Genomic DNA, 23,169 nt, shown 5'->3' with positions numbered 1-23,169 from the left:
TCACTAAATGTGTTCTATGCTTGTCTTTAATGAAGTGACAGACTATGTTTCATGAGTTACAGTAATTTGAAATCTCTGCAAATATTACAAACATCACCATTTCGAGTTTGCTGTCACTGTAATGTAAACAAGAAAATTATGCAGGAATAAGGTTTAACCTATATTAAGGGCTTTAATCTGCTGTAAATTTTTATAACTGCACCCCATATCAGTTTAACAAAGCCCAAGAAATGTCATAGACTTTAATTATCTAAACATAAATTATTTTAACCTATACTTGTGAGCTAATCCACCATCATGGGGAAATAAAGCATTTGCAAAATAAATTCTAGATAGTAGTATTGACATTGCATGTTCAAATATCAAGACACTTGCTCATGTTTACCATCTTAAAGTAGACTTCTTGATTTAGGCCATTTTTGTGTCAGCTTCACTTGCTGGTTTATGAAGCAGTATTTGTAAAAATGCCTCTTCTACCTAAAGAGCATTGTGACGAGGAGGATGGGATTCGAACCCATGCGTGCAGAGCACAATGGATTAGCAGTCCATCGCCTTAACCACTCGGCCACCTTGTCACACTGGTATGCAATCTGGCAAACTTTCCAACACCACTTGTTATACTTCAAAGTCAATTCTTTATGTTCTTGTAGATTGTGTCATTTTCACAATCACGAGCTTGATAGTAAGTCGACTTTCAACCATCCTTGGCTTTAGGAACATTTATTTAATTTTAACCGATACTTGTGAACAAATCCACCATCATCCACCTCACAAACAAAAATGATTTTTAATACTTCTGGCCAATAACATGACCTTCTCTGTAAAAGTAATGTATTAATTTTCACTAAATGTGTTCTATGCTTGTCTTTAATGAAGTGACAGACTATGTTTCATGAGTTACAGTAATTTGAAATCTCTGCAAATATTACAAACATCACCATTTCGAGTTTGCTGTCACTGTAATGTAAACAAGAAAATTATGCAGGAATAAGGTTTAACCTATATTAAGGGGTTTTCTCTGCTGTAAATTTTTTTAACTGCACCCCATATCAGTTTAACAAAGCCCAAGAAATGTCATAGACTTTAATTATCTAAACATAAATTATTTTAACCTATACTTGTGAGGTAATCCACCATCATGGGGAAATAAAGCATTTGCAAAATAAATTCTAGATAGTAGTATTGACATTGCATGTTCAAATATCAAGACACTTGCTCATGTTTACCATCTTAAAGTAGACTTCTTGATTTGACTTGTTTATTTAGGCCATTTTTGTGTCAGCTTCACTTGCTGGTTTATGAAGCAGTATTTGTAAAAATGCCTCTTCTACCTAAAGAGCATTGTGACGACGAGGATTGGATTTGAACCCATGCGTGCAAAGCACAATGGATTAGCAGTCCATCGCCTTAACCACTCGGCCACCTTGTCTCACTGGTATACAATCTGGCAAACTTTCAAACACCACTTGTTATACTTCAAAGTCAATTCTTTATGTTCTTGTAGATTGTGTCATTTTCACAATCACGAGCTTGATAGTAAGTCGACGTTCAACCATCCTTGGCTTTAGGAACATTTATTTAATTTTAACCGATACTTGTGAACAAATCCACCATCATCCACCTCACAAACAAAAATTATTTTTAATACTTCTGGCCAATAACATGACCTTCTCTGTAAAAGTAATGTATTAATTTTCACTAAATGTGTTCTATGCTTGTCTTTAATGAAGTGACAGACTATTTTTCATGAGTTACAGTAATTTGAAATCTCTGCAAATATTACAAACATCACCATTTCGAGTTTGCTGTCACTGTAATGTAAACAAGAAAATTATGCAGGAATAAGGTTTAACCTATATTAAGGGCTTTTCTCTGCTGTAAATTTTTTTAACTACACCCCATATCAGTTTAACAAAGCCCAAGAAATGTCATAGACTTTAATTATCTAAACATAAATTATTTTAACCTATACTTGTGAGCTAATCCACCATCATGGGGAAATAAAGCATTTGCAAAATAAATTCTAGATAGTAGTATTGACATTGCATGTTCAAATATCAAGACACTTGCTCATGTTCACCATCTTAAAGTAGACTTCTTGATTTGACTTGTTTATTTTGGCAATTTGTGTGTCAGTATTTGTAAAAATGCCTCTTCTACCTAAAAAGCATTGTGACGACGAGGATGGGATTTGAACCCATGCGTGCAGAGCACAATGGATTAGCAGTCCATCCCCTTAACCACTCAGCCACCTCGTCTCACTGGTATGCAATCTGGCAAACATTCCAACACCACTAGTTATACTTCAAAGTCAATTCTTTATGTTCTTGTAGATTGTGTCATTTTCACAATCACGAGCTTGATAGCAAGTCGACTTTCAACCATCCTTGGCTTTAGGAACATTTATTTAATTTTAACCGAAACTTGTGAACAAATCCACCATCACCCACCTCACAAACAAAAATTATTTTTAATACTTCTGGCCAATAACATGACCTTCTCTGGAAAAGTAATGTATTAATTTTCACTAAATGTGTTCTATGCTTGTCTTTAAGGAAGTGACAGACTATGTTACATGAGTTACAGTAATTTCAAATCTCTGCAAATATTACAAACATCACCATTTAGAGTTTGCTGTCACTGTAATGTAAACAAGACAATTATGCAGGAATAAGGTTTAACCTATATTAAGGGCTCTGCTGTAAAAAAATTTAACTGCATCCCATATCAGTTTAACAAAGCCCAAGAAATGTCATAGACTTTAAATTATCTAAACATAAATCATTTTAACCTATACTTGTGAGCTAATCCACCATCATGGGGGATAAAGCATTTGCAAAATAAATTCTAGATAGTAGTATTGACATTGCATGTTCAAATATCAAGACACTTGCTCATGTTTACAATCTTAAAGTAGACTTCTTGATTTGACTTGTTTATTTTGGCCATTTGTGTGTCAGTAGCAGTATTTGTAAAAATGCCTCTTCCTCCTAAAAAGCATTGTGACGACGAGGATGGGATTTGAACCCATGCGTGCAGAGCACAATGGATTAGCAGTCCATCGCCTTAACCACTCGGCCACCTCGTCTCACTTATATGCAATCTGGCAAACTTTCCAACACCACTTGTAATACTTCAAAGTCAATTCTTTATGTTCTTGTAGATTGTGTCATTTTCACAATCACGAGCTTGATAGCAAGTCGACTTTCAACCATCCTTGGCTTTAGGAACATTTATTTAATTTTAACCGAAACTTGTGAACAAATCCACCATTACCCACCTCACAAACAAAAATGATTTTTAATACTTCTGGACAATAACATGACCTTCTCTGTAAAAGTAATGTATTAATTTTCACTAAATGTGTTCTATGCTTGTCTTTAATGAAGTGACAGACTATGTTACATGAGTTACAGTAATTTCAAATCTCTGCAAATATTACAAACATCACCATTTAGAGTTTGCTGTCACTGTAATGTAAACAAGAAAATTATGCAGGAATAAGGTTTAACCTATATTAAGGGCTCTGCTGTAAAAATGTTTTAACTGCATCCCAGATCAGTTTAACAAAGCCCAAGAAATGTCATAGACTTTAAATTATCTAAACATAAATCATTTTAACCTATACTTGTGAGCTAATCCACCATCATGGGGGATAAAGCATTTGCAAAATAAATTCTAGAGTATTGACATTGCATGTTCAAATATCAAGGAACTTGCTCATGTTTACCATCTTAAAGTAGACTTCTTGATTTGACTTGTTTTATTTTGGCCATTTTTGTGTCAGATTCACTTGCTGGTTTATGAAGCAGTATTTGTAAAAATGCCACTTCTACCTAAAGAGCATTGTGACGACAAGGATGGGATTTGAACCCATGCGTGCAGAGCACAATGGATTAGCAGTCCATCGCCTTAACCACTCGGCCACCTCGTCTCACTGGTATGCAGTCTGGCAAAATTTCCAACACCACTTGTTATTCTTTAAAGTCAATTCTTTATGTTCTTGTAGATTGTGTCATTTTCACAATCACGAGCTTGATAGTAAGTCGACTTTCAACCATCCTTGGCTTTAGGAACATTTATTTAATTTTAACCGATACTTGTGAACAAATCCACCATCATCCACCTCACAAACAAAAATGATTTTTAATACTTCTGGCCAATAACATGACCTTCTCTGTAAAAGTAATGTATTAATTTTCACTAAATGTGTTCTATGCTTGTCTTTAATGAAGTGACAGACTATGTTACATGAGTTACAGTAATTTCAAATCTCTGCAAATATTACAAACATCACCATTTAGAGTTTGCTGTCACTGTAATGTAAACAAGAAAATTATGCAGGAATAAGGTTTAACCTTTATTAAGGGGTTTTCTCTGCTGTAATTTTTTTTAACTGCACCCCATATCAGTTTAACAAAGCCCAAGAAATGTCATAGACTTTAATTATCTAAACATAAATCATTTTAACCTATACTTGTGAGCTAATCCACCATCATGGGGGATAAAGCATTTGCAAAATAAATTCTAGATAGTAGTATTGACATTGCATGTTCAAATATCAAGACACTTGCTCATGTTTACCATCTTAAAGTAGACTTCTTGATTTGACTTGTTTATTTTGGCCATTTTTGTGTCAGCTTCACTTGCTGGTTTATGATGCAGTATTTGTAAAAATGCCTCTTCTGCCGAAAGAGCATTGTGATGACGAGTATGGGATTTGAACACATGCGTGCAGAGCACAATGGATTAGCAGACCATCGCCTTAACCACTCAGCCACCTCATCTCACTGGCATGCAATCTGGCAAACTTTCCAACACCACTTTTTATACTTCAAAGTCAATTCTTTATGTTCTTGTAGATTGTGTCATTTTCACAATCACGAGCTTGATAGCAAGTCGACTTTCAACCATCCTTGGCTTTAGGAACATTTATTTAATTTTAACCGAAACTTGTGAACAAATCCACCATCACCCACCTCACAAACAAAAATGATTTTTAATACTTCTGGCCAATAACATGACCTTCTCTGTAAAAGTAATGTATTCATTTTCACTAAATGTGTTCTATGCTTGTCTTTAATAAGGTGACAGACTATGTTACATGAGTTACAGTAATTTCAAATCTCAGCAAATATTACAAACATTACCATTTAGAGTTTGCTGTCACTGTAATGTAAACAAGAAAATTATGCAGGAATAAGGTTTAACCTATATTAAGGGCTCTGCTGTAAAAAAAATTTAACTGCATCCCATATCAGTTTAACAAAGCCCAAGAAATGTCATAGACTTTAATTATCTAAACATAAATCATTTTAACCTATACTTGTGAGCTAATCCACCATCATGGGGGATAAAGCATTTGCAAAATAAATTCTAGATAGTAGTATTGACATTGCATGTTCAAATATCAAGACACTTGCTCATGTTTACCATCTTAAAGTAGACTTCTTGATTTGACTTGTTTATTTTGGCCATTTGTGTGTCAGTAGCAGTATTTGTAAAAATGCCTCTTCTACCTAAAAAGCATTGTGACGACGAGGATGGGATTTGAACCGATGCATGCAGAGCACAATGGATTAGCAGTCCATCGCCTTAACCACTCGGCCACCCCGTCTCACTGGTATGCAGTCTGGCAAAATTTCCAACACCACTTGTTATTCTTCAAAGTCAATTCTTTATGTTCTTGTAGATTGTGTCATTTTCACAATCACGAGCTTGATAGTAAGTCGACTTTCAACCATCCTTGGCTTTAGGAACATTTATTTAATTTTAACCGATACTTGTGAACAAATCCACCATCATCTACCTCACAAACAAAAATTATTTTTAATACTTCTGGCCAATAACATGACCTTCTCTGTAAAAGTAATGTATTAATTTTCACTAAATGTGTTCTATGCTTGTCTTTAATGAAGTGACAGACTATGTTACATGAGTTACAGTAATTTCAAATCTCTGCAAATATTACAAACATCACCATTTAGAGTTTGCTGTCACTGTAATGTAAACAAGAAAATTATGCAGGAATAAGGTTTAACCTATATTAAGGGCTCTGCTGTAAAAAAATTTAACTGCACCCCATATCAGTTTAATAAAGCCCAAGAAATGTCATAGACTTTAATTATCTAAACATAAATTATTTTAACCTATACTTGTGAGCTAATCCACCATCATGGGGAAATAAAGCATTTGCAAAATAAATTCTAGATAGTAGTATTGACATTGCATGTTCAAATATCAAGACACTTGCTCATGTTTACCATCTTAAAGTAGACTTCTTGATTTAGGCTATTTTTGTGTCAGCTTCACTTGCTGGTTTATGAAGCAGTATTTGTAAAAATGCCTCTTCTACCTAAAGAGCATTATGACGAGGAGGATGGGATTCGAACCCATGTGTGCAGAGCACAATGGATTAGCAGTCCATCGCCTTAACCACTCGGCCACCTTGTCACACTGGTATGCCATCTGGCAAACTTTCCAACACCACTTGTTATACTTCAAAGTCAATTCTTTATGTTCTTGTAGACTGTGTCATTTTCACAATCACGAGCTTGATAGTAAGTCGACTTTCAACCATCCTTGGCTTTAGGAACATTTATTTAATTTTAACCGATACTTGTGAACAAATCCACCATCATCCACCTCACAAACAAAAATTATTTTTAATACTTCTGGCCAATAACATGACCTTCTCTGTAAAAGTAATGTATTAATTTTCACTAAATGTGTTCTATGCTTGTCTTTAATGAAGTGACAGACTATGTTTCATGAGTTACAGTAATTTGAAATCTCTGCAAATATTACAAACATCACCATTTCGAGTTTGCTGTCACTGTTATGTAAACAAGAAAATTATGCAGGAATAAGGTTTAACCTTTATTAAGGGGTTTTCTCTGCTGTAATTTTTTTTTAACTGCACCCCATATCAGTTTAACAAAGCCCAAGAAATGTCATAGACTTTAATTATCTAAACATAAATTATTTTAACCTATACTTGTGAGGTAATCCACCATCATGGGGAAATAAAGCATTTGCAAAATAAATTCTAGATAGTAGTATTGACATTGCATGTTCAAATATCAAGACACTTGCTTATGTTTACCATCTTAAAGTAGACTTCTTGATTTGACTTGTTTATTTAGGCCATTTTTGTGTCAGCTTCACTTGCTGGTTTATGAAGCAGTATTTGTAAAAATGCCTCTTCTACCTAAAGAGCATTGTGACGACGAGGATTGGATTTGAACCCATGCGTGCAAAGCACAATGGATTAGCAGTCCATCGCCTTAACCACTCGGCCACCTTGTCTCACTGGTATGCAATCTGGCAAACTTTCAAACACCACTTGTTATACTTCAAAGTCAATTCTTTATGTTCTTGTAGATTGTGTCATTTTCACAATCACGAGCTTGATAGTAAGTCGACTTTCAACCATCCTTGGCTTTAGGAACATTTATTTAATTTTAACCGATACTTGTGAACAAATCCACCATCATCCACCTCACAAACAAAAATTATTTTTAATACTTCTGGCCAATAACATGACCTTCTCTGTAAAAGTAATGTATTAATTTTCACTAAATGTGTTCTATGCTTGTCTTTAATGAAGTGACAGACTATTTTTCATGAGTTACAGTAATTTGAAATCTCTGCAAATATTACAAACATCACCATTTCGAGTTTGCTGTCACTGTAATGTAAACAAGAAAATTATGCAGGAATAAGGTTTAACCTATATTAAGGGCTTTTCTCTGCTGTAAATTTTTTTAACTACACCCCATATCAGTTTAACAAAGCCCAAGAAATGTCATAGACTTTAATTATCTAAACATAAATTATTTTAACCTATATTTGTGAGCTAATCCACCATCATGGGGAAATAAAGCATTTGCAAAATAAATTCTAGATAGTAGTATTGACATTGCATGTTCAAATATCAAGACACTTGCTCATGTTTACCATCTTAAAGTAGACTTCTTGATTTGACTTGTTTATTTTGGCAATTTGTGTGTCAGTAGCAGTATTTGTAAAAATGCCTCTTCTACCTAAAAAGCATTGTGACGACGAGGATGGGATTTGAACCCATACGTGCAGAGCACAATGGATTAGCAGTCCATCGCCTTAACCACTCAGCCACCTCGTCTCACTGGTATGCAATCTGGCAATCATTCCAACACCACTAGTTATACTTCAAAGTCAATTCTTTATGTTCTTGTAGATTGTGTCATTTTCACAATCACGAGCTTGATAGCAAGTCGACTTTCAACCATCCTAGGCTTTAGGAACATTTATTTAATTTTAACCGAAACTTGTGAACAAATCCACCATCACCCACCTCACAAACAAAAATGATTTTTAATACTTCTGGCCAATAACATGACCTTCTCTGTAAAAGTAATGTATTAATTTTCACTAAATGTGTTCTATGCTTGTCTTTAAGGAAGTGACAGACTATGTTACATGAGTTACAGTAATTTCAAATCTCTGCAAATATTACAAACATCACCATTTAGAGTTTGCTGTCACTGTAATGTAAACAAGACAATTATGCAGGAATAAGGTTTAACCTATATTAAGGGCTCTGCTGTAAAAAAAATTAACTGCATCCCATATCAGTTTAACAAAGCCCAAGAAATGTCATAGACTTTAAATTATCTAAACATAAATAATTTTAACCTATACTTGTGAGCTAATCCACCATCATGGGGGATAAAGCATTTGCTAAATAAATTCTAGATAGTAGTACTGACATTGCATGTTCAAATATCAAGACACTTGCTCATGTTTACCATCTTAAAGTAGACTTCTTGATTTGACTTGTTTATTTTGGCCATTTGTGTGTCAGTAGCAGTATTTGTAAAAATGCCTCTTCTACCTAAAAAGCATTGTGACGACGAGGATGGGATTTGAACCCATGCGTGCAGAGCACAATGGATTAGCAGTCCATCGCCTTAACCACTCGGCCACCTCGTCTCACTTATATGCAATCTGGCAAACTTTCCAACACCACTTGTAATACTTCAAAGTCAATTCTTTATGTTCTTGTAGATTGTGTCATTTTCACAATCACGAGCTTGATAGCAAGTCGACTTTCAACCATCCTTGGCTTTAGGAACATTTATTTAATTTTAACCGAAACTTGTGAACAAATCCACCATTACCCACCTCACAAACAAAAATGATTTTTAATACTTCTGGCCAATAACATGACCTTCTCTGTAAAAGTAATGTATTAATTTTCACTAAATGTGTTCTATGCTTGTCTTTAATGAAGTGACAGACTATGTTACATGAGTTACAGTAATTTCAAATCTCTGCAAATATTACAAACATCACCATTTAGAGTTTGCTGTCACTGTAATGTAAACAAGAAAATTATGCAGGAATAAGGTTTAACCTATATTAAGGGCTTTTCTCTGCTGTAAATTTTTTTAACTGCACCCCATATCAGTTTAACAAAGCCCAAGAAATGTCATAGACTTTAATTATCTAAACATAAATTATTTTAACCTATACTTGTGAGCTAATCCACCATCATGGGGAAATAAAGCATTTGCAAAATAAATTCTAGATAGTAGTATTGACATTGCATGTTCAAATATCAAGACACTTGCTCTTGTTTACCATCTTAAAGTAGACTTCTTGATTTGACTTGTTTATTTAGGCAATTTTTGTGTCAGCTTCACTTGCTGGTTTATGAAGCAGTATTTGTAAAAATGCCTCTTCTACCTAAAGAGCATTGTGACGACGAGGATGGGATTTGAACCCATGCATGCAGAGCACAATGGATTAGCAGTCCATCGCCTTAACCACTCGGCCACCTCGTCTCACCGGTATGCAGTCTGCCAAACTTTCCAACACCACTTGTTATACTTCAAAGTCAATTCTTTATGTTCTTGTAGATTGTGTTATTTTCACAATCACGAGCTTGATAGTAAGTCGACTTTCAACCATCCTTGGCTTTAGGAACATTTATTTAATTTTAACCGATACTTGTGAATAAATCCACCATCATCCACCTCACAAACAAAAATTATTTTTAATACTTCTGGCCAATAACATGACCTTATCTGTAAAAGTAATGTATTCATTTTCACTAAATGTGTTCTATGCTTGTCTTTAATGAAGTGACAGACTATTTTTCATGAGTTACAGTAATTTGAAATCTCTGCAAATATTACAAACATCACCATTTCGAGTTTGCTGTCACTGTAATGTAAACAAGAAAATTATGCAGGAATAAGGTTTAACCTATATTAAGGGCTTTTCTCTACTGTAAATTTTTTTAACTACACCCCATATCAGTTTAACAAAGCCCAAGAAATGTCATAGACTTTAAATTATCTAAACATAAATCATTTTAACCTATACTTGTGAGCTAATCCACCATCATGGGGGATAAAGCATTTGCAAAATAAATTCTAGATAGTAGTATTGACATTGCATGTTCAAATATCAAGACACTTGCGCATGTTTACCATCTTAAAGTAGACTTCTTGATTTGACTTGTTTATTTTGGCCATTTTTGTGTCAGCTTCACTTGCTGGTTTATGAAGCAGTATTTGTAAAAATGCCTCTTCTACCTAAAGAGTATTGTGACGACAAGGATGGGATTTGAACCCATGCATGCAGAGCACAATGGATTAGCAGTCCATCGCCTTAACCACTCGGCCACCCCGTCTCACTGGTATGCAGTCTGGCAAAATTTCCAACACCACTTGTTATTCTTCAAAGTCAATTCTTTATGTTCTTGTAGATTGTGTCATTTTCACAATCACGAGCTTGATAGTAAGTCGACTTTCAACCATCCTTGGCTTTAGGAACATTTATTTAATTTTAACCGATACTTGTGAACAAATCCACCATCATCCACCTCACAAACAAAAATTATTTTTAATACTTCTGGCCAATAACATGACCTTCTCTGTAAAAGTAATGTATTAATTTTCACTAAATGTGTTCTATGCTTGTCTTTAATGAAGTGACAGACTATGTTACATGAGTTACAGTAATTTCAAATCTCTGCAAATATTACAAACATCACCATTTAGAGTTTGCTGTCACTGTAATGTAAACAAGAAAATTATGCAGGAATAAGGTTTAACCTATATTAAGGGCTCTGCTGTAAATTTTTTTAACTGCACCCCATATCAGTTTAATAAAGCCCAAGAAATGTCATAGACTTTAATTATCTAAACATAAATTATTTTAACCTATACTTGTGAGTTAATCCACCATCATGGGGAAATAAAGCATTTGCAAAATAAATTCTAGATAGTAGTATTGACATTGCATGTTCAAATATCAAGACACTTGCTCATGTTTACCATCTTAAAGTAGACTTCTTGATGTGACTTGTTTATTTAGGCCATTTTTGTGTCAGCTTCACTTGTTGGTTTATGAAGCAGTATTTGTAAAAATGCCTATTCTACCTAAAGAGCATTGTGATGACAAGGATGGGATTTGATCCCATGCATGCAGAGCACAATGGATTAGCAAGCCATCGCCTTAACCACTCGGCCACCTCGTCTCATTGGTATGCAATGTGGCAAACTTTCCAACACCACTTGTAATACTTCAAAGTCAATTCTTTATGTTCTTGTAGATTGTGTCATTTTCACAATCACGAGCTTGATAGCAAGTCGACTTTCAACCATCCTTGGCTTTAGGAACATTTATTTAATTTTAACCGATACTTGTGAACAAATCCACCATCATCCACCTCACAAACAAAAATGATTTTTAATACTTCTGGCCAATAACATGACCTTCTCTGTAAAAGTAATGTATTAATTTTCACTAAATGTGTTCTATGCTTGTCTTTAATGAAGTGACAGACTATGTTTCATGAGTTACAGTAATTTGAAATCTCTGCAAATATTACAAACATCACCATTTCGAGTTTGCTGTCACTGTAATGTAAACAAGAAAATTATGCAGGAATAAGGTTTAACCTATATTAAGGGCTTTTCTCTGCTGTCAATTTTTTTAACTGCACCCCATATCAGTTTAACAAAGCCCAAGAAATGTCATAGACTTTAATTATCTAAACATAAATTATTTTAACCTATACTTGTGAGCTAATCCACCATCATGGGGAAATAAAGCATTTGCAAAATAAATTCTAGATAGTAGTATTGACATTGCATGTTCAAATATCAAGACACTTGCTCATGTTTACCATCTTAAAGTAGACTTCTTGATTTGACTTGTTTATTTAGGCAATTTTTGTGTCAGCTTCACTTGCTGGTTTATGAAGCAGTATTTGTAAAAATGCCTCTTCTACCTAAAGAGCATTGTGACGACAAGGATGGGATTTGTACCCATGCATGCAGAGCACAATGGATTAGCAGTCCATCGCCTTAACCACTCAGCCACCTCGTCTCACTGGTATGCAGTCTGGCAAACTTTCCAACACCACTTGTTATACTTCAAAGTCAATTCTTTATGTTCTTGTAGATTGTGTCATTTTCACAATCACGAGCTTGATAGTAAGTCGACTTTCAACCATCCTTGGCTTTAGGAACATTTATTTAATTTTAACCGATACTTGTGAATAAATCCACCATCATCCACCTCACAAACAAAAATTATTTTTAATACTTCTGGCCAATAACATGACCTTATCTGTAAAAGTAATGTATTAATTTTCACTAAATGTGTTCTATGCTTGTCTTTAATGAAGTGACAGACTATTTTTCATGAGTTACAGTAATTTGAAATCTCTGCAAATATTACAAACATCACCATTTCGAGTTTGCTGTCACTGTAATGTAAACAAGAAAATTATGCAGGAATAAGGTTTAACCTATGTTAAGGGCTTTTCTCTGCTGTAAATTTTTTTAACTACACCCCATATCAGTTTAACAAAGCCCAAGAAATGTCATAGACTTTAATTATCTAAACATAAATTATTTTAACCTATACTTGTGAGCTAATCCACCATCATGGGGAAATAAAGCATTTGCAAAATAAATTCTAGATAGTAGTATTGACATTGCATGTTCAAATATCAAGACACTTGCTCATGTTTACCATCTTAAAGTAGACTTCTTGATTTAGGCCATTTTTGTGTCAGCTTCACTTGCTGGTTTATGAAGCAGTATTTGTAAAAATGCCTCTTCTACCTAAAGAGCATTATGACGAGGAGGATGGGATTCGAACCCATGCGTGCAGAGCACAATGGATTAGCAGTCCATCGCCTTAACCACTCGGCCACCTTGTCACACTGGTATGCAATCTGGCAAACTTTCCAACACCACTTGTTATACTTCAAAGTCAATTCTTTATGTTCTTGTAGACTGTGTCATTTTCACAATCACGAGCTTGATAGTAAGTCGACTTTCAACCATCCTTGGCTTTAGGAACATTTATTTAATTTTAACCGATACTTGTGAACAAATCCACCATCATCCACCTCACAAACAAAAATTATTTTTAATACTTCTGGCCAATAACATGACCTTCTCTGTAAAAGTAATGTATTAATTTTCACTAAATGTGTTCTATGCGTGTCTTTAATGAAGTGACAGACTATGTTTCATGAGTTACAGTAATTTGAAATCTCTGCAAATATTACAAACATCACCATTTCGAGTTTGCTGTCACTGTTATGTAAACAAGAAAATTATGCAGGAATAAGGTTTAACCTTTATTAAGAGGTTTTCTCTGCTGTAATTTTTTTAACTGCACCCCATATCAGTTTAACAAAGCCCAAGAAATGTCATAGACTTTAATTATCTAAACATAAATTATTTTAACCTATACTTGTGAGGTAATCCACCATCATGGGGAAATAAAGCATTTGCAAAATAAATTCTAGATAGTAGTATTGACATTGCATGTTCAAATATCAAGACACTTGCTCATGTTTACCATCTTAAAGTAGACTTCTTGATTTGACTTGTTTATTTAGGCCATTTTTGTGTCAGCTTCACTTGCTGGTTTATGAAGCAGTATTTGTAAAAATGCCTCTTCTACCTAAAGAGCATTGTGACGACGAGGATTGGATTTGAACCCATGCGTGCAAAGCACAATGGATTAGCAGTCCATCGCCTTAACCACTCGGCCACCTTGTCTCACTGGTATGCAATCTGGCAAACTTTCAAACACCACTTGTTATACTTCAAAGTCAATTCTTTATGTTCTTGTAGATTGTGTCATTTTCACAATCACGAGCTTGATAGTAAGTCGACTTTCAACCATCCTTGGCTTTAGGAACATTTATTTAATTTTAACCGATACTTGTGAACAAATCCACCATCATCCACCTCACAAAGAAAAATTATTTTTAATACTTCTAGCCAATAACATGACCTTCTCTGTAAAAGTAATGTATTAATTTTCACTAAATGTGTTCTATGCTTGTCTTTAATGAAGTGACAGACTATTTTTCATGAGTTACAGTAATTTGAAATCTCTGCAAATATTACAAACATCACCATTTCGAGTTTGCTGTCACTGTAATGTAAACAAGAAAATTATGCAGGAATAAGGTTTAACCTATATTAAGGGCTTTTCTCTGCTGTAAATTTTTTTAACTACACCCCATATCAGTTTAACAAAGCCCAAGAAATGTCATAGACTTTAATTATCTAAACATAAATTATTTTAACCTATACTTGTGAGCTAATCCACCATCATGGGGAAATAAAGCATTTGCAAAATAAATTCTAGATAGTAGTATTGACATTGCATGTTCAAATATCAAGACACTTGCTCATGTTTACCATCTTAAAGTAGACTTCTTGATTTGACTTGTTTATTTTGGCAATTTGTGTGTCAGTAGCAGTATTTGTAAAAATGCCTCTTCTACCTAAAAAGCATTGTGACGACGAGGATGGGATTTGAACCCATGCGTGCAGAGCACAATGGATTAGCAGTCCATCGCCTTAACCACTCAGCCACCTCGTCTCACTGGTATGCAATCTGGCAAACATTCCAACACCACTAGTTATACTTCAAAGTCAATTCTTTATGTTCTTGTAGATTGTGTCATTTTCACAATCACGAGCTTGATAGCAAGTCGACTTTCAACCATCCTAGGCTTTAGGAACATTTATTTAATTTTAACCGAAACTTGTGAACAAATCCACCATCACCCACCTCACAAACAAAAATGATTTTTAATACTTCTGGCCAATAACATGACCTTCTCTGTAAAAGTAATGTATTAATTTTCACTAAATGTGTTCTATGCTTGTCTTTAAGGAAGTGACAGACTATGTTACATGAGTTACAGTAATTTCAAATCTCTGCAAATATTACAAACATCACCATTTAGAGTTTGCTGTCACTGTAATGTAAACAAGAAAATTATGCAGGAATAAGGTTTAACCTATATTAAGGGCTCTGCTGTAAAAATGTTTTAACTGCATCCCATATCAGTTTAAAAAAGCCCAAGAAATGTCATAGACTTTAAATTATCTAAACATAAATCATTTTAACCTATACTTGTGAGCTAATCCACCATCATGGGGGATAAAGCATTTGCAAAATAAATTCTAGATAGTAGTATTGACATTGCATGTTCAAATATCAAGACACTTTCTCATGTTTACCATCTTAAAGTAGACTTCTTGATTTGACTTGTTTATTTTGGCAATTTGTGTGTCAGTATTTGTAAAAATGCCTCTTCTACCTAAAAAGCATTGTGACGACGAGGATGGGATTTGAACCCATGCGTGCAGAGCACAATGGATTAGCAGTCCATCGCCTTAACCACTCAGCCACCTCGTCTCACTGGTATGCAATCTGGCAAACATTCCAACACCACTAGTTATACTTCAAAGTCAATTCTTTATGTTCTTGTAGATTGTGTCATTTTCACAATCACGAGCTTGATAGCAAGTCGACTTTCAACCATCCTTGGCTTTAGGAACATTTATTTAATTTTAACCGAAACTTGTGAACAAATCCACCATCACCCACCTCACAAACAAAAATTATTTTTAATACTTCTGGCCAATAACATGACCTTCTCTGGAAAAGTAATGTATTAATTTTCACTAAATGTGTTCTATGCTTGTCTTTAAGGAAGTGACAGACTATGTTACATGAGTTACAGTAATTTCAAATCTCTGCAAATATTACAAACATCACCATTTAGAGTTTGCTGTCACTGTAATGTAAACAAGACAATTATGCTGGAATAAGGTTTAACCTATATTAAGGGCTCTGCTGTAAAAAAAATTAACTGCATCCCATATCAGTTTAACAAAGCCCAAGAAATGTCATAGACTTTAAATTATCTAAACATAAATAATTTTAACCTATACTTGTGAGCTAATCCACCATCATGGGGGATAAAGCATTTGCTAAATAAATTCTAGATAGTAGTATTGACATTGCATGTTCAAATATCAAGACACTTGCTCATGTTTACCATCTTAAAGTAGACTTCTTGATTTGACTTGTTTATTTTGGCCATTTGTGTGTCAGTAGCAGTATTTGTAAAAATGCCTCTTCTACCTAAAAAGCATTGTGACGACGAGGATGGGATTTGAACCCATGCGTGCAGAGCACAATGGATTAGCAGTCCATCGCCTTAACCACTCGGCCACCTCGTCTCACTTATATGCAATCTGGCAAACTTTCCAACACCACTTGTAATACTTCAAAGTCAATTCTTTATGTTCTTGTAGATTGTGTCATTTTCACAATCACGAGCTTGATAGCAAGTCGACTTTCAACCATCCTTGGCTTTAGGAACATTTATTTAATTTTAACCGAAACTTGTGAACAAATCCACCATTACCCACCTCACAAACAAAAATGATTTTTAATACTTTTGGCCAATAACATGACCTTCTCTGTAAAAGTAATGTATTAATTTTCACTAAATGTGTTCTATGCTTGTCTTTAATGAAGTGACAGACTATGTTACATGAGTTACAGTAATTTCAAATCTCTGCAAATATTACAAACATCACCATTTAGAGTTTGCTGTCACTGTAATGTAAACAAGAAAATTATGCAGGAATAAGGTTTAACCTATATTAAGGGCTCTGCTGTAAAAATGATTTAACTGCATCCCAGATCAGTTTAACAAAGCCCAAGAAATGTCATAGACTTTAAATTATCTAAACATAAATCATTTTAACCTATACTTGTGAGCTAATCCACCATCATGGGGGATAAAGCATTTGCAAAATAAATTCTAGAGTATTGACATTGCATGTTCATATATCAAGGCACTTGCTCATGTTTACCATCTTAAAGTAGACTTCTTGATTTGACTTGTTTTTTTTGGCCATTTTTGTGTCAGATTCACTTGCTGGTTTATGAAGCAGTATTTGTAAAAATGCCACTTCTACCTAAAGAGCATTGTGACGACAAGGATGGGATTTGAACCCATGCGTGCAGAGCATAATGGATTAGCAGTCCATCGCCTTAACCACTCGGCCACCTCGTCTCACTGGTATGCAGTTTGGCAAAATTTCCAACACCACTTGTTATTCTTTAAAGTCAATTCTTTATGTGCTTGTAGATTGTGTCATTTTCACAATCACGAGCTTGATAGTAAGTCGACTTTCAACCATCCTTGGCTTTAGGAACATTTATTTAATTTTAACCGATACTTGTGAACAAATCCACCATCATCCACCTCACAAACAAAAATGATTTTTAATACTTCTGGCCAATAACATGACCTTCTCTGTAAAAGTAATGTATTAATTTTCACTAAATGTGTTCTATGCTTGTCTTTAATGAAGTGACAGACTATGTTACATGAGTTACAGTAATTTCAAATCTCTGCAAATATTACAAACATCACCATTTAGAGTTTGCTGTCACTGTAATGTAAACAAGAAAATTATGCAGGAATAAGGTTTAACCTATATTAAGGGCTCTGCTGTAAAAAATTTTAACTGCACCCCATATCAGTTTAATAAAGCCCAAGAAATGTCATAGACTTTAACTATCTAAACATAAATTATTTTAACCTATACTTGTGAGCTAATCCACCATCATGTGGAAATAAAGCATTTGCCAAACAAATTCAAGATAGTAGTATTGACAATGCATGTTCAAATATCAAGACACTTGCTCATGTTTTTCATCTTAAAGTAGACTTCTTGATTTGACTTGTTTATTTTGGCCATTTTTGTGTCAGCTTCACTTGCTGGTTTATGATGCAGTATTTGTAAAAATGCCTCTTCTACAGAAAGAGCATTGTGACGACGAGGATGGGATTTGAACCCATGCGTGCAGAGAACAATGGATTAGCAGTCCATCACCTTAACCACTCAGCCACCTCGTCTCACTGGTATGCAATCTGGCAAACTTTCCAACACCACTTGTTATACTTCAAAGTCAATTCTTTATGTTCTTGTAGATTGTGTCATTTTCACAATCACGAGCTTGATAGTAAGTCGACTTTCAACCATCCTTGGCTTTAGGAACATTTATTTAATTTTAACCGATACTTGTGAACAAATCCACCATCATCCACCTCACAAACAAAAATGATTTTTAATACTTCTGGCCAATAACATGACCTTCTCTGTAAAAGTAATGTATTAATTTTCACTAATTGTGTTCTATGCTTGTCGTTAATGAAGTGACAGACTATGTTACATGAGTTACAGTAATTTCAAATCTCTGCAAATATTACAAACATCACCATTTAGAGTTTGCTGTCACTGTAATGTAAACAAGAAAATTATGCAGGAATACGGTTTAACCTATATTAAGGGCTCTGCTGTAAAAAATTTCAACTGCACCCCATATCAGTTTAATAAAGCCCAAGAAATGTCATAGACTTTAATTATCTAAACATAAATTATTTTAACCTATACTTATGAGTTAATCCACCATCATGGGGAAATAAAGCATTTGCCAAACAAATTCAAGATAGTAGTATTGACAATGCATGTTCAAATATCAAGACACTTGCTCATGTTTACCATCTTAAAGTAGACTTCTTGATTTGACTTGTTTATTTTGGCCATTTTTGTGTCAGCTTTACTTGCTGGTTTATGATGCAGTATTTGTAAAAATGCCTCTTCTGCCGAAAGAGCATTGTGATGACGAGTATGGGATTTGAACACATGTGTGCAGAGCACAATGGATTAGCAGTCCATCGCCTTAACCACCCGGCCACCTCATCTCACTGGTATGCAATCTGGCAAACTTTCCAACACCACTTTTTATACTTCAAAGTCAATTCTTTATGTTCTTGTAGATTGTGTCATTTTCACAATCACGAGCTTGATAGCAAGTCGACTTTCAACCATCCTTGGCTTTAGGAACATTTATTTAATTTTAACCGAAACTTGTGAACAAATCCACCATCACCCACCTCACAAACAAAAATGATTTTTAATACTTCTGGCCAATAACATGACCTTCTCTGTAAAAGTAATGTATTAATTTTCACTAAATGTGTTCTATGCTTGTCTTTAAGGAAGTGACAGACTATGTTACATGAGTTACAGTAATTTCAAATCTCTGCAAATATTACAAACATCACCATTTAGAGTTTGCTGTCACTGTAATGTAAACAAGAAAATTATGCAGGAATAAGGTTTAACCTATATTAAGGGCTCTGCTGTAAAAATGTTTTAACTGCATCCCATATCAGTTTAACAAAGCCCAAGAAATGTCATAGACTTTAAATTATCTAAACATAAATCATTTTAACCTATACTTGTGAGCTAATCCACCATCATGGGGGATAAAGCATTTGCAAAATAAATTCTAGATAGTAGTATTGACATTGCATGTTCAAATATCAAGACACTTGCTCATGTTTACCATCTTAAAGTAGACTTCTTGATTTGACTTGTTTATTTTGGCCATTTTTGTGTCAGCTTCACTTGCTGGTTTATGAAGCAGTATTTGTAAAAATGCCTCTTCTACCTAAAGAGTATTGTGACGACAAGGATGGGATTTGAACCCATGCATGCAGAGCACAATGGATTAGCAGTCCATCGCCTTAACCACTCGGCCACCCCGTCTCACTGGTATGCAGTCTGGCAAAATTTCCAACACCACTTGTTATTCTTCAAAGTCAATTCTTTATGTTCTTGTAGATTGTGTCATTTTCACAATCACGAGCTTGATAGTAAGTCGACTTTCAACCATCCTTGGCTTTAGGAACATTTATTTAATTTTAACCGATACTTGTGAACAAATCCACCATCATCCACCTCACAAACAAAAATTATTTTTAATACTTCTGGCCAATAACATGACCTTCTCTGTAAAAGTAATGTATTAATTTTCACTAAATGTGTTCTATGCTTGTCTTTAATGAAGTGACAGACTATGTTACATGAGTTACAGTAATTTCAAATCTCTGCAAATATTACAAACATCACCATTTAGAGTTTGCTGTCACTGTAATGTAAACAAGAAAATTATGCAGGAATAAGGTTTAACCTATATTAAGGGCTCTGCTGTAAAAATGTTTTAACTGCATCCCATATCAGTTTAAAAAAGCCCAAGAAATGTCATAGACTTTAAATTATCTAAACATAAATCATTTTAACCTATACTTGTGAGCTAATCCACCATCATGGGGGATAAAGCATTTGCAAAATAAATTCTAGATAGTAGTATTGACATTGCATGTTCAAATATCAAGACACTTGCTCATGTTTACCATCTTAAAGTAGACTTCTTGATTTGACTTGTTTATTTTGGCAATTTGTGTGTCAGTATTTGTAAAAATGCCTCTTCTACCTAAAAAGCATTGTGACGACAAGGATGGGATTTGAACCCATGCGTGCAGAGCACAATGGATTAGCAGTCCATCACCTTAACCACTCAGCCACCTCGTCTCACTGGTATGCAATCTGGCAAACTTTCCAACACCACTAGTTATACTTCAAAGTCAATTCTTTATGTTCTTGTAGATTGTGTCATTTTCACAATCACGAGCTTGATAGCAAGTCGACTTTCAACCATCCTTGGCTTTAGGAACATTTATTTAATTTTAACCGAAACTTGTGAACAAATCCACCATCACCCACCTCACAAACAAAAATGATTTTTAATACTTCTGGCCAATAACATGACCTTCTCTGTAAAAGTAATGTATTAATTTTCACTAAATGTGTTCTATGCTTGTCTTTAAGGAAGTGACAGACTATGTTACATGAGTTACAGTAATTTCAAATCTCTGCAAATATTACAAACATCACCATTTAGAGTTTGCTGTCACTGTAATGTAAACAAGAAAATTATGCAGGAATAAGGTTTAACCTATATTAAGGGCTCTGCTGTAAAAATGTTTTAACTGCATCCCATATCAGTTTAACAAAGCCCAAGAAATGTCATAGACTTTAAATTATCTAAACATAAATCATTTTAACCTATACTTGTGAGCTAATCCACCATCATGGGGGATAAAGCATTTGCAAAATAAATTCTAGATAGTAGTATTGACATTGCATGTTCAAATATCAAGACACTTGCGCATGTTTACCATCTTAAAGTAGACTTCTTGATTTGACTTGTTTATTTTGGCCATTTTTGTGTCAGCTTCACTTGCTGGTTTATGAAGCAGTATTTGTAAAAATGCCTCTTCTACCTAAAGAGTATTGTGACGACAAGGATGGGATTTGAACCCATGCATGCAGAGCACAATGGATTAGCAGTCCATCGCCTTAACCACTCGGCCACCCCGTCTCACTGGTATGCAGTCTGGCAAAATTTCCAACACCACTTGTTATTCTTCAAAGTCAATTCTTTATGTTCTTGTAGATTGTGTCATTTTCACAATCACGAGCTTGATAGTAAGTCGACTTTCAACCATCCTTGGCTTTAGGAACATTTATTTAATTTTAACCGATACTTGTGAACAAATCCACCATCATCCACCTCACAAACAAAAATTATTTTTAATACTTCTGGCCAATAACATGACCTTCTCTGTAAAAGTAATGTATTAATTTTCACTAAATGTGTTCTATGCTTGTCTTTAATGAAGTGACAGACTATGTTACATGAGTTACAGTAATTTCAAATCTCTGCAAATATTACAAACATCACCATTTAGAGTTTGCTGTCACTGTAATGTAAACAAGAAAATTATGCAGGAATAAGGTTTAACCTATATTAAGGGCTCTGCTGTAAAAATGTTTTAACTGCATCCCATATCAGTTTAAAAAAGCCCAAGAAATGTCATAGACTTTAAATTATCTAAACATAAATCATTTTAACCTATACTTGTGAGCTAATCCACCATCATGGGGGATAAAGCATTTGCAAAATAAATTCTAGATAGTAGTATTGACATTGCATGTTCAAATATCAAGACACTTGCTCATGTTTACCATCTTAAAGTAGACTTCTTGATTTGACTTGTTTATTTTGGCAATTTGTGTGTCAGTATTTGTAAAAATGCCTCTTCTACCTAAAAAGCATTGTGACGACAAGGATGGGATTTGAACCCATGCGTGCAGAGCACAATGGATTAGCAGTCCATCACCTTAACCACTCAGCCACCTCGTCTCACTGGTATGCAATCTGGCAAACATTCCAACACCACTAGTTATACTTCAAAGTCAATTCTTTATGTTCTTGTAGATTGTGTCATTTTCACAATCACGAGCTTGATAGCAAGTCGACTTTCAACCATCCTTGGCTTTAGGAACATTTATTTAATTTTAACAGAAACTTGTGAACAAATCCACCATCACCCACCTCACAAACAAAAATTATTTTTAATACTTCTGGCCAATAACATGACCTTCTCTGGAAAAGTAATGTATTAATTTTCACTAAATGTGTTCTATGCTTGTCTTTAAGGAAGTGACAGACTATGTTACATGAGTTACAGTAATTTCAAATCTCTGCAAATATTACAAACATCACCATTTAGAGTTTGCTGTCACTGTAATGTAAACAAGACAATTATGCAGGAATAAGGTTTAACCTATATTAAGGGCTCTGCTGTAAAAAAAATTAACTGCATCCCATATCAGTTTAACAAAGCCCAAGAAATGTCATAGACTTTAAATTATCTAAACATAAATAATTTTAACCTATACTTGTGAGCTAATCCACCATCATGGGGGATAAAGCATTTGCTAAATAAATTCTAGATAGTAGTATTGACATTGCATGTTCAAATATCAAGACACTTGCTCATGTTTACCATCTTAAAGTAGACTTCTTGATTTGACTTGTTTATTTTGGCCATTTGTGTGTCAGTAGCAG

The 23,169-nt window shown here is 34.4% G+C and overlaps 27 non-coding genes across 27 annotated transcripts; all 27 read right to left on the bottom strand.

Annotated features, from left to right (window-relative positions):
* Window positions 1–490: 490 nt before the first annotated feature.
* Window positions 491–575, bottom strand: TRNAS-GCU (transfer RNA serine (anticodon GCU)). Its single transcript has one exon. It is a non-coding gene; the product is annotated as a tRNA-Ser (tRNA).
* Window positions 576–1,347: 772 nt separating this feature from the next.
* Window positions 1,348–1,429, bottom strand: TRNAS-GCU (transfer RNA serine (anticodon GCU)). Its single transcript has one exon. It is a non-coding gene; the product is annotated as a tRNA-Ser (tRNA).
* A 747-nt stretch (window positions 1,430–2,176) lies between these two features.
* TRNAS-GCU (transfer RNA serine (anticodon GCU)) lies at window positions 2,177–2,258 on the bottom strand. Its single transcript has one exon. It is a non-coding gene; the product is annotated as a tRNA-Ser (tRNA).
* Window positions 2,259–3,006: 748 nt separating this feature from the next.
* TRNAS-GCU (transfer RNA serine (anticodon GCU)) lies at window positions 3,007–3,088 on the bottom strand. The gene has a single exon. It is a non-coding gene; the product is annotated as a tRNA-Ser (tRNA).
* Window positions 3,089–3,852: 764 nt separating this feature from the next.
* TRNAS-GCU (transfer RNA serine (anticodon GCU)) lies at window positions 3,853–3,934 on the bottom strand. Its single transcript has one exon. It is a non-coding gene; the product is annotated as a tRNA-Ser (tRNA).
* Window positions 3,935–4,705: 771 nt separating this feature from the next.
* Window positions 4,706–4,787, bottom strand: TRNAS-GCU (transfer RNA serine (anticodon GCU)). The gene has a single exon. It is a non-coding gene; the product is annotated as a tRNA-Ser (tRNA).
* Window positions 4,788–5,535: 748 nt separating this feature from the next.
* On the bottom strand, window positions 5,536–5,617 carry TRNAS-GCU (transfer RNA serine (anticodon GCU)). The gene has a single exon. It is a non-coding gene; the product is annotated as a tRNA-Ser (tRNA).
* Window positions 5,618–6,368: 751 nt separating this feature from the next.
* Window positions 6,369–6,453, bottom strand: TRNAS-GCU (transfer RNA serine (anticodon GCU)). Its single transcript has one exon. It is a non-coding gene; the product is annotated as a tRNA-Ser (tRNA).
* A 773-nt stretch (window positions 6,454–7,226) lies between these two features.
* Window positions 7,227–7,308, bottom strand: TRNAS-GCU (transfer RNA serine (anticodon GCU)). The gene has a single exon. It is a non-coding gene; the product is annotated as a tRNA-Ser (tRNA).
* A 753-nt stretch (window positions 7,309–8,061) lies between these two features.
* Window positions 8,062–8,143, bottom strand: TRNAS-GCU (transfer RNA serine (anticodon GCU)). The gene has a single exon. It is a non-coding gene; the product is annotated as a tRNA-Ser (tRNA).
* A 748-nt stretch (window positions 8,144–8,891) lies between these two features.
* TRNAS-GCU (transfer RNA serine (anticodon GCU)) lies at window positions 8,892–8,973 on the bottom strand. The gene has a single exon. It is a non-coding gene; the product is annotated as a tRNA-Ser (tRNA).
* Window positions 8,974–9,745: 772 nt separating this feature from the next.
* TRNAS-GCU (transfer RNA serine (anticodon GCU)) lies at window positions 9,746–9,827 on the bottom strand. Its single transcript has one exon. It is a non-coding gene; the product is annotated as a tRNA-Ser (tRNA).
* A 772-nt stretch (window positions 9,828–10,599) lies between these two features.
* Window positions 10,600–10,681, bottom strand: TRNAS-GCU (transfer RNA serine (anticodon GCU)). Its single transcript has one exon. It is a non-coding gene; the product is annotated as a tRNA-Ser (tRNA).
* Window positions 10,682–11,448: 767 nt separating this feature from the next.
* Window positions 11,449–11,530, bottom strand: TRNAS-GCU (transfer RNA serine (anticodon GCU)). Its single transcript has one exon. It is a non-coding gene; the product is annotated as a tRNA-Ser (tRNA).
* Window positions 11,531–12,302: 772 nt separating this feature from the next.
* On the bottom strand, window positions 12,303–12,384 carry TRNAS-GCU (transfer RNA serine (anticodon GCU)). The gene has a single exon. It is a non-coding gene; the product is annotated as a tRNA-Ser (tRNA).
* A 756-nt stretch (window positions 12,385–13,140) lies between these two features.
* Window positions 13,141–13,225, bottom strand: TRNAS-GCU (transfer RNA serine (anticodon GCU)). Its single transcript has one exon. It is a non-coding gene; the product is annotated as a tRNA-Ser (tRNA).
* Window positions 13,226–13,996: 771 nt separating this feature from the next.
* TRNAS-GCU (transfer RNA serine (anticodon GCU)) lies at window positions 13,997–14,078 on the bottom strand. The gene has a single exon. It is a non-coding gene; the product is annotated as a tRNA-Ser (tRNA).
* A 753-nt stretch (window positions 14,079–14,831) lies between these two features.
* TRNAS-GCU (transfer RNA serine (anticodon GCU)) lies at window positions 14,832–14,913 on the bottom strand. The gene has a single exon. It is a non-coding gene; the product is annotated as a tRNA-Ser (tRNA).
* Window positions 14,914–15,656: 743 nt separating this feature from the next.
* TRNAS-GCU (transfer RNA serine (anticodon GCU)) lies at window positions 15,657–15,738 on the bottom strand. Its single transcript has one exon. It is a non-coding gene; the product is annotated as a tRNA-Ser (tRNA).
* Window positions 15,739–16,486: 748 nt separating this feature from the next.
* On the bottom strand, window positions 16,487–16,568 carry TRNAS-GCU (transfer RNA serine (anticodon GCU)). Its single transcript has one exon. It is a non-coding gene; the product is annotated as a tRNA-Ser (tRNA).
* A 763-nt stretch (window positions 16,569–17,331) lies between these two features.
* On the bottom strand, window positions 17,332–17,413 carry TRNAS-GCU (transfer RNA serine (anticodon GCU)). The gene has a single exon. It is a non-coding gene; the product is annotated as a tRNA-Ser (tRNA).
* Window positions 17,414–18,180: 767 nt separating this feature from the next.
* On the bottom strand, window positions 18,181–18,262 carry TRNAS-GCU (transfer RNA serine (anticodon GCU)). The gene has a single exon. It is a non-coding gene; the product is annotated as a tRNA-Ser (tRNA).
* A 767-nt stretch (window positions 18,263–19,029) lies between these two features.
* On the bottom strand, window positions 19,030–19,111 carry TRNAS-GCU (transfer RNA serine (anticodon GCU)). The gene has a single exon. It is a non-coding gene; the product is annotated as a tRNA-Ser (tRNA).
* Window positions 19,112–19,879: 768 nt separating this feature from the next.
* On the bottom strand, window positions 19,880–19,961 carry TRNAS-GCU (transfer RNA serine (anticodon GCU)). Its single transcript has one exon. It is a non-coding gene; the product is annotated as a tRNA-Ser (tRNA).
* A 743-nt stretch (window positions 19,962–20,704) lies between these two features.
* Window positions 20,705–20,786, bottom strand: TRNAS-GCU (transfer RNA serine (anticodon GCU)). Its single transcript has one exon. It is a non-coding gene; the product is annotated as a tRNA-Ser (tRNA).
* Window positions 20,787–21,554: 768 nt separating this feature from the next.
* TRNAS-GCU (transfer RNA serine (anticodon GCU)) lies at window positions 21,555–21,636 on the bottom strand. The gene has a single exon. It is a non-coding gene; the product is annotated as a tRNA-Ser (tRNA).
* Window positions 21,637–22,379: 743 nt separating this feature from the next.
* TRNAS-GCU (transfer RNA serine (anticodon GCU)) lies at window positions 22,380–22,461 on the bottom strand. Its single transcript has one exon. It is a non-coding gene; the product is annotated as a tRNA-Ser (tRNA).
* Window positions 22,462–23,169: the final 708 nt, after the last annotated feature.

Source organism: Pseudophryne corroboree, chromosome 11 (genome assembly GCF_028390025.1).
Source record: "Pseudophryne corroboree isolate aPseCor3 chromosome 11, aPseCor3.hap2, whole genome shotgun sequence".
NCBI lineage: Eukaryota > Metazoa > Chordata > Amphibia > Anura > Myobatrachidae > Pseudophryne > Pseudophryne corroboree.
Note: the sequence above shows the minus strand (reverse complement) of the source record. Positions and strands in the feature narration are given on the sequence as shown.